The sequence below is a fragment of the Rutidosis leptorrhynchoides genome, chromosome 1, assembly GCF_046630445.1.
Source record: "Rutidosis leptorrhynchoides isolate AG116_Rl617_1_P2 chromosome 1, CSIRO_AGI_Rlap_v1, whole genome shotgun sequence".
NCBI lineage: Eukaryota > Viridiplantae > Streptophyta > Magnoliopsida > Asterales > Asteraceae > Rutidosis > Rutidosis leptorrhynchoides.
The window spans coordinates 713,588,010-713,598,868 of NC_092333.1; the positions used below are offsets into that span (position 1 = coordinate 713,588,010).

The 10,859-nt window shown below is 39.7% G+C and overlaps 1 non-coding gene across 1 annotated transcript; it reads right to left on the reverse strand.

Moving 5' to 3' along the window:
• Nucleotides 1-505: 505 nt before the first annotated feature.
• On the reverse strand, nt 506-612 carry LOC139887230 (small nucleolar RNA R71). Its single transcript, XR_011773069.1, has one exon. It is a non-coding gene; the product is annotated as a small nucleolar RNA R71 (small nucleolar RNA).
• Between the last annotated feature and the right edge of the window lie 10,247 nt (nt 613-10,859).

A 10,859-nucleotide genomic window follows, 5' to 3' on the forward strand; every position in this document is an offset into this window, starting at 1 on the left:
ATCTTTTGAACCCAATTTCACTATCGAGAACCCGGAGGATATTCAAGGACAATTCCAAGATCCTGAACCACGAACCGTTAAATCAGAATCTTCTAGTGATTCGTATTTAACAAATTCAATTATGGAAGTAACTGAACCTCTAAGTATGGAAGATCGAATGAGAGCCACACGCACGGGCCAAGGACACGCCATTATTAAGCCAGACATTAATGCGCCAGATTATGAAATCAAAGGACAAATCCTACACATGGTAATTAATCAATGCCATTATAGTGGTACGACAAAAGAAGATCCAAACGAACATCTTCGAACCTTTAATAGGATCTATACTCTATTCAAAATCAGAGAAGTTGAGGATGAACAGATCTATCTCATGTTGTTTCCCTAGACTTTAAAGGGAGAAGCCAAAGATTGGTTAGAATCATTACCTGAAGGAGCGATTGACACATGGGATGTTTTAGTTGAGAAATTTCTTAAAAGATTCTTTTCGGCATCTAAAGCCGTGAGACTTCAAGGAGAAATTGTTACGTTCGCGCAAAAGCCAAATGAAACATTATATGAGGTATGGACAAGATTCGAAAAGTTGTTGAGAGGATGTCCTCAGCACGGTTTAGACACTTATCAAATAGTACAAATATTCGATCAAGGTGTCGACGTTGCTATACGAAAAGACATCGACACAGCAACTGGTGGTTCCATTATGAAGAAAACTGCAATCGAAGCTCACAAAATCATTGATAACACAGCCTCCCACTCGCATGAGTGGCACCAGGAAAAAGATATTTTTTGTTCATCTAAAGTGGCTAGAACCGATTCTAGCCATGACTTTGTTTCCGTTTCAGCAAAAATAGATGCTTTCGAGAGACGAATGGAAAAGATGAATAAAGATATTCACGCAATATGAATCAGTTGTGAGCAATGCGGTGGACCACACTTAACGAAAGATTGTAACATTGAACAAACAATGGAACAACGTGAGAATGTTTCCTACATGAACCAAAGGCCGGGAAATAATTATCAAAGTAATTATCAACCGCCAAGGCCAAACTTCAATCGAAATTAAAACATTCTTTACAATCCAAATGGACCCAACAATAACTTGTACAACCAACAAGGTCTGAATAACCAACCAACTCAAAACAACACTTTCAATCAACAAAGACCTAGCTTGTATAAACCACCACAACAAACCGAAGAGAAAAATCCAAATCTGGAAGAAATGATGGCAAAGCTAATGGAATCTCAAACATAATTTTTTACATAAACCCAAACAAATGAGAGGGTTGATCAGTCATTAAATACTCAACAAGCTTCCATTTTGAATCTAGAAAAACACGTAGGTACTCTTGCTAGCATGCTGAGTGAGAGGGAACAAGGAAAGCTACCAAGTGATACCGAAGTAAATCCTCGGAATGAGAATGTTAATATGGTTTCAACGAATTCTGAAAAACCAGCTCCAGAAGATGGGAAGGTTTTCGATGTGAGTAACAATGAAGAAGTTATAACACCACCACCACCACCACCCGAGTATGTAAAGCCAGTGGTGGCACCATACAGACCACCCATCCCATTTCTAAGAAAATGAGTTGAGTATGAGCAAGTAATAGGTAATAAAGTTTGTGATACCTCTGGAAAGAAGAAGAAGAAAAATAAGAAAATGCAAGAAACAAAAACCGTAAAAGTAAACCCGGTGAAAACAGTTCCACCGAAACCTCCACCCAGGTTGGGTGATTTGGGTGAATTTATTGTTCCTTGTCTACTTAGTGATTGTGTCATGTATAATGCACTAGCAGATTTAGGTGCAAATGTGTAACACCCGATAATTGGGCCTAGATGAAATGACCATTTTGCCCTTGTGTGCGTTTATATTGTTATTTTATTAGTTGAATGTTTATAGTCATTTGACTATTTGGTTGAGACCAGTTCATGACAAGGGTCACAGAACAGGTTTGTTTATTTAATTTGGACTTCGTTTGGATTGCCAAATGATGTACGAAAGATATCAGATAACTGATAAATACCCGTGTGTTGCACAGTGTGGAAATTATCTACAATTAAGTGTCTAGAGCTAGCCATTTCTCTCACTTTCCAGATTATTCCCAAACACACACCCGTACCTTCATCTTCATCTAATCAAAACCCTAAAATCTAATCTTTGATCTAGAGCTTAAATTATTCACATCTTCTTGTTCTCTGTGATTTTGTGATCATTTTAAGGTAAGCATCTCTTAAATTCATGTAGTGATTCTTGCTAAAATTGGGTTTTTGTGTTCTTGAGTAAAAGTTAAGTTTTGATGCTTGATTCTTGATCTAAAGTATTTGATATGTTCTATTGTTATTATAAATATGTTTTATATAGTTTATATGATGTTTTGGGAGTGGTTTTGGTGTTAGATCTTGCAAAAATCGAGTTTTTGGGCCAAAATGGCAAAAATCAGCGAGCTGAAATGTTCTAACAGCTCCCACACTTCTAACAGGTCACCCGTACATGTAACCAAGCGTTTGAGGCTCAACCACACGGTTGAGGACTCACTCGCAAGAGTGAGGCCTCGTCCGCGCGAGTGAGCACTGGTCAGTTTTTGGTAAACTTGAAAAGGGTGTAACTTTCTGACCGTAACTCCGTTTTCGATGAATAAACTATCGTTGGACTCGTCTTGAAATTTACTATCCAATGATAAGGTTTTAAGAAACTAAATCAAACTTTATTTTGGTCAGAAAAAGGGATTTTATTGTGTATGTCTTGTTCTGTACTCGTTTGTTGTCGTTATTGACTGAGTTTATGTTGTAGACTTATAATATGATGAATATATGATAATATGACCTAGTTTATAGTATTTATCAATTATATTATTGATTAGAACACTATACTGACTTTGTTTCTGATGTTTCCAGGTGATCAGGAGAAGTGAAGACACAGAAATATAAGACCTCTGAGTACTTCTTGTGCTGGTTTTCGATGAGTGGGTTAATCTAGCCGTTAAGGCATATAGTGACATGACCTAGACCGTTGACCTAGTTGCTATTCTTAGAACCTTTGTTGTTGTGTGATTCGGACTATGACCTCGCGCGTTTATTGGACCGACCTTGCTTCTGATCAGGTCGGGAGAGATCAACCTTGCTTCTGATCAGGTTGGGCTCATTGATGTTGTATGATTAATATAAGTCGGAATCATGCATCCGTCGCGTGTGGAAGACTTATACTAGTGATACAGAGTTATGAGTTTTCGGTAGACTCTAGACTGATCAACTGGGGTCGTTGGCCCGGCCAGGCCGCCGAATCTCTCAATGGGTTGCTTCGGATTACCCAGATGGTTGCTTTTGATTGACCATTACTTGTAGTTATCACGGTTGCTTTGGATTGACCATTGCTAAAGATGTGTTTATGCCTTAGTGGTCTTTGGATTTAATTGATTGTTGGATATTGTATTTGTTTTGTTTTTATGTTGTATGTTAATGGTAGATTGCTATGTTTCTGCATGTTCTAGTAGTTATGTGATTAACTGTCTGATTAATTTGTTGTTGCATGTTCTAGTGATTGTACCTATGTGTTTTAGCTGTTAGATTAGTCCATTCACTTAGCTTCGTGCTAACCCCTCCACCTTCCCCCTTGCAGATTGTAGGTCTTTTGCTTTTATGGACATGAGAGAAGATGGGCGTGTTGAGTTGTGTTCGACAAGTCTAGAACTCTGAGGCTCAACCACGCGTTTGAGGCTTGACCACGCGGTTGAGGACTCACTCGCACGAGTGAGGCCTCGTCCGCGCGAGTGAGCACTGGTCAGTTTTTGGTAAACTTGAAAAGGCTGTAACTTTCTAACCGTAACTCCGTTTTCGATGAATAAACTATCGTTGGACTCGTCTTGAAATTTAATATCCAATTATAAGGTTTTAAGAAACTAAATCAAACTTTATTTTGGTCTGAAAAAGGGATTTTATTGTGTATGTCTTGTTCTGTACTCGTTTGTTGTCGTTATTGACTGAGTTTATGTTGTAGACTTATAATATGATGAATATATGATAATATGACCTAGTTTATAGTATTTATCAATTATATTATTGATTAGAACACTATACTGACTTTGTTTCTTATGTTTCCAGGTGATCAGGAGAAGTGAAGACTCAGAAATATAAGACCTCTGAATACTTCTTGTGCTGGTTTTTGGTGAGTGGGTTAATCTAGCCATTAAGGCATATAGTGACATGACCTAGACCATTGACCTAGTTTCTATTCTTAGAACCTTTGTTGTTGTGTGATGTGGACTATGACCTCGCGCGTTTATTGGACCGACCTTGCTTCTGATCAGGTCGGGAGAGATCAACCTTGCTTCTGATCAGGTTGGGCTCATTGATGTTGTATGATTAATATAAGTCGGAATCATGCGTCCGTCGCGTGTGGAAGACTTATACTAGTGATACAGAGTTATGAGTTTTCGGTAGACTCTAGACTGATCAACTGGGGTCGTTGGCCCGGCCAGGCCACCGAGTCTCTCAATGGGTTGCTTCGGATTACCCAGATGGTTGCTTCTGATTGACCATTACTTGTAGTTATCACGGTTGCTTTGGATTGACCGTTGCTGAAGATGTGTTTATGCCTTAGTGGTCTTTGGATTTAATTGATTGTTGGATATTGTATTTGTATTGCTTTAATGTTGTATGTTAATGGTAGATTGCTATGTTTCTGCATGTTCTAGTAGTTATGTGATTAACTGTCTGATTAATTTGTTGCTGCATGTTCTAGTGATTGTACCTATGTGTTTTAGCTGTTAAATTAGTCCATTCACTTAGCTTCGTGCTAACCCCTCCACCTTCCCCCTTGCAGATTGTAGGTCTTTTGCTTTTATGGACATGGGAGAAGATGGGCGTGTTGAGTTGTGTTCGACAAGTCTAGAACTCTGATGTTGTCTATATGAAATCGAATATTAACGTAACACCGGTTTTTGATAACAACGTATTTATGTATGAAGTGTAATAATTATGTTTATGTTTGTATGTAAGGGCACGTTTTGTAAATAAGACTACCACTGTGTTATAAAAAAAGAAGAAAAAAAGTACGGCGTTACAATTTGGTATCAGAGCATAGGTTTGGCCGCATCGACATTGTACTTGAATGTCATGTTCCCAAACCTTGAGAGGATCTTGTCGAACATAACACAAAGGGGACGGGTTAAGTGAATGTAGGAGCTTTTATGTATTAGTTGATAGGCACTAACCGGTTATCTACTAAGCATTTGTGTGAGATGTTGTGGTAGTGCAGATATGTCAGGTAATCAAGACGCTGCCCCCAATGCCTCCGGAACCTTTAGAGCTCCTGATGAAGACGGTCATGTATCAGAAGAAAAAGTATCAGAAGAAGTGTTAGAGCTTCAGAGTCAGTTGAAAGACGCTCAAGATAGGATCAAAGAGCTTGAACAACAAGTGATATCGCATTCTAACACCACAACAATAAATCAAAGCTTTCATCCAAGTGTTTACCCACAGTTTGAAAACATTTCTCAACAATAGTATGTGCCACCTCAGTACCAGATACCATCTCAGTTCAATCCACTACTTCCGAATCAAGTGATGTACCCGTTTCAGACACCATTCTTCCAACCACCGATGTTTGAAAAGAAGAAGTGCTCTGTAACATCCCGCCTTTTTCCGTTCACTTTTCCGTTTAACTATTTAAGTTTCGTTATATGTTTATAACACATCCCGTTAAAATGCGCTGAATTATCTCGTTTAGGTAATTCCCGCACCCGGTTTAAAGTTGAGGGACCAAACTTGCCAAAGGTTCAAACCTTTGACTAGGTCAAAGGGTCAAACCCTTTCCACCCTTTCATTATCACCTCCTCCATTTTGTTACTTCCTCCATTTTCTCTCTAACTCCAAACACAAAGATTCATCATCCATTTATGATCTAGCGGGTATTTTGCGAAACAAATTACATATTTGAGCTCCTTACAACTTCCTCTTCATTTTGGTACCAACTTCATCTCATTTGGGTAACATTTCTAAAACACTAGATTTCTTTAAATTCGTGTTCTTGACTTATAAAGTTGTTAATTAGCGTCTATGGCTCATTGTGATGTCGTGTATGTAATTTGTATGCTCGATTCGTTGTTTTTGGTGTAACTAGTTCAATATGAAAATTACTTGCTAAATCCTTGATTTTGGATGATCAAATGTTGTTAGATTGTTAAAGTGCATGTTTTAATTGTGTTTCTAGTGTTACTAGCTTCATTATGATGTATAGTTTGATTAATGAAACCTCCTAAACTTGATTATGAAATTTGGTGAATTTAGGTTAAGGTTTCATGAACTTAAAATGGACTTTTAATGATTTGAATGATATGGAATGTTAGTTGTAAGTGTTAGGTTGTGTTGTATGCTTAATTACCTTCGAAACGGCATATTGTTCATGTAATTTGGTTACCGAATCATTAAATGGCATTTATGACTTGTATGCATTGAATGAGGAACATTGATGGCGGTTTTTGGTAGTTGTAAGTGGAATTTTGATTAATGAAAAGTGCTTAGTTATGTTCCTTGTCAAATTACCTTTCCGATGATATAAGATACATATCTTGATTGTTTGCGGGTCATGAAATGTGTTGGTTTGTGTTTTGGTTCGTGCACTTAGGAAATACAGCAAACAGGGCCTGGAAACCGATCAGGACGCCGTCCAGATACTGGGGACGCCGTCCCACCTTTTGAATCTGGACGCCGTCTAGCTTCTCAGGACGCCGTCCCAACCTTAAAACCTGGACGCCGTCCAGCTATATGGGACGCCGTCCCGTTTGCCTAAAACTGGCTGTTTGCTTGACCTTTTGACGAAAAATGTTTGGCATGTTCTAGACCTCCAATTTACATGTAACTTGTTTTAAAATGCTTATATATGAATAACTAGCATAGAAAATTTGTCCGAGACCCGACCCGAACGTGTTGACTTTTTGTTGACTTTGACCGACCAAAGTTTGACTTTTTGTCAAACTTAACCAAATGATTATGCAACCCTCCTAACTTGTTTATATACTTGTACCTTGCATGAAACTTGACAATTTGATTGCACATGCTACATAATCGAGTCGTATTGAGCCATATGACTAATTGAACATCTTTGACCCTTCGTGACTATCGTTATTGATACAACCTATTTGTTTAGGTCAAGACTAGCATTGTTCTTTGCACACGTTACTTGTCGAAGTACTTTTTGGTTCGTGCATACAAGGTGAGATCATAGTCCCACTTTTACTCTTTTAAACTTACTTTTGGGATGAGAAAACATAAACGATTCTTTTGAACTAAGTGAACACAAGAACGGGAAAACAAACATTCTACATACGAGTTTAGAACGAAAATCCTCAATCCGATTATCATTAGTTACATCAGATGGTGTAAGCGAGAACTTATGTTATATGGCCATATGGGTTGACAACCCTCATCTTTGACGGTTCGCTACCGTCTACGGATGAAATATATTTTCGGGAAACAGTGTTGTTCTAGCACTAATTTATGGGGTATTCAACGGACGGAATGTTAAGCTTTGATAATTGGGTGCTCGTGAATATTAACTTTTAGAATGTACTATGACTTTATCAATATTGCAACTCTTGTGGTTCAGCTTGCTTTTACTCATTTACTTATTTAAACCTATGATTTCACCAACGTTTTCGTTGACAGATTCTCTATGTTTTTCTCAGGTCCTTGAACTTAGGTGATACATGCTTCCGCACATACTTTTTGATACTTGCATTGGATGTCGAGTATACTTGCATACGTGGAGCGTCTTTTTGGCTATTTTAAACTATGTCGCACGTGTTTCATATGAACAATAACTTTTGTTATGTACTTGTCTTGGGAATTACTTTTGTAAACATTGAAACATCCTTTATGAAATGTATGCGACATATTTTCGGTCAAACTTTGTTATAAATACTTATAACCATGTAATGGGACCATACGTAGACGACGCCGTCACTTGACGATTTGTCGGGGTCGCTACAAGTGGTATCAGAGCCTTGGTTGTAGGGATTTAGAGTTCATTAGTGTCAACCCCGAGTCATAGGGTACATTGGTGAGTCTAGACTACAACCGGCATATAGACTTGACATAGGAATTACCTGACTACTTGTGCATTTATACTCGAACTCTCTTACTCATATCTACTCTTATTCTATCTTACTCTTGCGTTGTATGATTTAATTGACACGCCACCTTGACTATATGTAGTAATGTCGAATGCACATATGAATTAGGGTAATATAATTTCCGGAATTATATTACGGTGACACATATGAACATTCCGACATTATGACATAAAGAATTTAAGGCGAGTCAAGGATAATTTTTCTCTCTATCTTTATTTCATATCACGGTTAGTATTATTTAGAATACTAACCAACGGTATTCTTGTGTTTTGAAGGAACAATGGCTCGTCGACGCGCCCCTCCCGAAACTCCCGAACAAGCTTTGCAACGCATGATAGCCACCGCCGTGGATGCGGCCATGGCCGGTCACTCGTCCAACAACAACAATAATAACAACAACAACAACCAAGGAGCCGGTAACTCTAGCGAAGGGTGCTCCTACAAAGCTTTCATGGGGTGCAAACCTCACTCTTATGATGGGACCGGTGGACCGGTTGTGCTTACTCGTTGGTTTGAACAAACCGAGGCCGTCTTTAGCATAAGCGGTTGTCGGGATCAAGACAAGGTCAAATACTCCACCCACACTTTCTCCGGGATTGCTCTAACATGGTGGAACACCTATGTTCAATCGGTGGGTACAGATGAAGCTCATGCCCTCTCTTGGGCCGATCTAAGGGAAAAGATGATTGTTGAATATTTTCCGCGTGAAGAAACCCGCAAGCTTGAGGAAGAACTAAGAGCTTTGAAAGCGGTCGGAAACGATCTTAAAGCTTATAATCAACGCTTCGCCGAACTATCCTTGATGTGTCCTAATCTTGTTAACCCCGAATCTCAAAGGATTGAGCTCTACATGCTCGGTCTTCCAAAAAGCATCAAACAAGGGGTGATGTCATCCAAACCCACTACTCATCAAGCCGCTATGAACATGGCTCGCCAATTAATTGAAACGGTTGACGAAATCGTAGTACCGGCTCCTAAGGCCGAGGACAAGTCGGGTGGCAACAAAAGGAAATGGGAAGCCACTCCATCAACTAACTACAACAACAACACCTTCACCAAAAAGCCCTTCAACAACGACGGCAAGAAGGGTTATGTCGGAAACTTACCTTTGTGCAACAAGTGCCACAAACATCATTACGGCGAATGTAACAAGCTAATTTGTCACCGTTGCCAAGGAGTTGGTCATCGGGCCAACAATTGCACAAGCACCGCCCCCGTCGCTCGAAAGGGGCCCAATCCTCCAAAAACGGTCACTTGTTACGAATGTGGCCAAACGGGCCATTATAAGAACGAATGCCCGAAAAAGAAAGCCAACCCCAACAACCGAGGCCGAGCCTTTAACATCAACACCGAGGAAGCCCGAGATGACAATGAACTAGTCACGGTTACGTTTCTTCTCAACAACTCTTATGTTACTTGCTTATTCGATTCGGGTGCCGATAAATGTTTTGTGTCCAAGACTTTGGCTCCTACCCTTTGCACTCCACCACACCCTTTAGATACTACTTATTCCATCGAAGTGGCCGACGGAAAACTCTTAAGTGCCGACACATATTACCGGGGGTGTACTTTGAACATTTTGGGTAAGGAATTTGAAATTGACTTGATACCCATGGAATTAGGGAGTTTTAATGTAATAATCGGTATGAATTGGATGGTCAAAAATAAATCTCACATTCTTTGCGATCTCCACGCAATCCGAATTCCTATCGAGAATGGTGAACCATTGATTGTCTATGGCGACAAAAATTGCACCGGACTCAATCTCGTTTCGTGCCTTAAAGTTCGAAAGCTACTTCGCAAGGGTTGTTTCGCAATTCTTGCTCACATTAAGAAAGTCGAGGCCGATGAGAAGCGCATCGATGATGTGCCAATTGTTAGTGACTATTCCGATGTATTTCCCGACGAATTACCGGGTCTTCCACCTCATCGACCGGTTGAATTTCAAATCGATCTTATTCCAGGAGCCGCACCCGTAGCGCGTGCACCGTATAGACTCGCTCCATCCGAATTACAAGAATTACAAAGTCAAATCCAAGAGTTACTTGACCGTGGTTTCATTCAACCTAGCCATTCACCATGGGGCACTCCGATTTTGTTCGTCAAGAAAAAAGACGGATCCCTACGAATGTGCATTGATTATCGTGAACTAAAAAAATTGACGGTTAAGAACCGATATCCTCTTCCTCGCATTGATGACCTTTTTGATCAACTACAAGGTTCTCGTGTATACTTAAAAATCGATCTCCGTTCGGGTTATCATCAACTAAGGGTTAAAGGGGAAGATGTCTCCAAAACCGCTTTCCGGACTCGTTATGGTAGTTATGAATTCCTTTTCATGCCTTTCGGTCTCACTAACGCACCGGCGGTGTTCATGGATCTCATGAACCGCGTGTGCAAACCTTACCTCGACAAATTCGTTATCGTGTTCATCGATGATATTTTGATCTATTCTAAAAACGAAGAGGAACACAAAGAACATCTCCGACTCGTGCTCGAGCTCTTGAGAAAAGAGCAACTATATGCCAAGTTCTCCAAGTGTGAATTTTGGTTAAAGGAAGTTCAATTTCTTGGTCATGTTGTAAGTGATCAAGGCATTAAAGTCGATCCCGCAAAAATCGAAGCCATTAGTAAATGGGAGACTCCTACTACTCCTACTCAAATTCGTCAATTCTTGGGTCTCGCCGGATACTATCGTAAATTCATCAAGGATTTCTCCTTAATCGTTCGCCC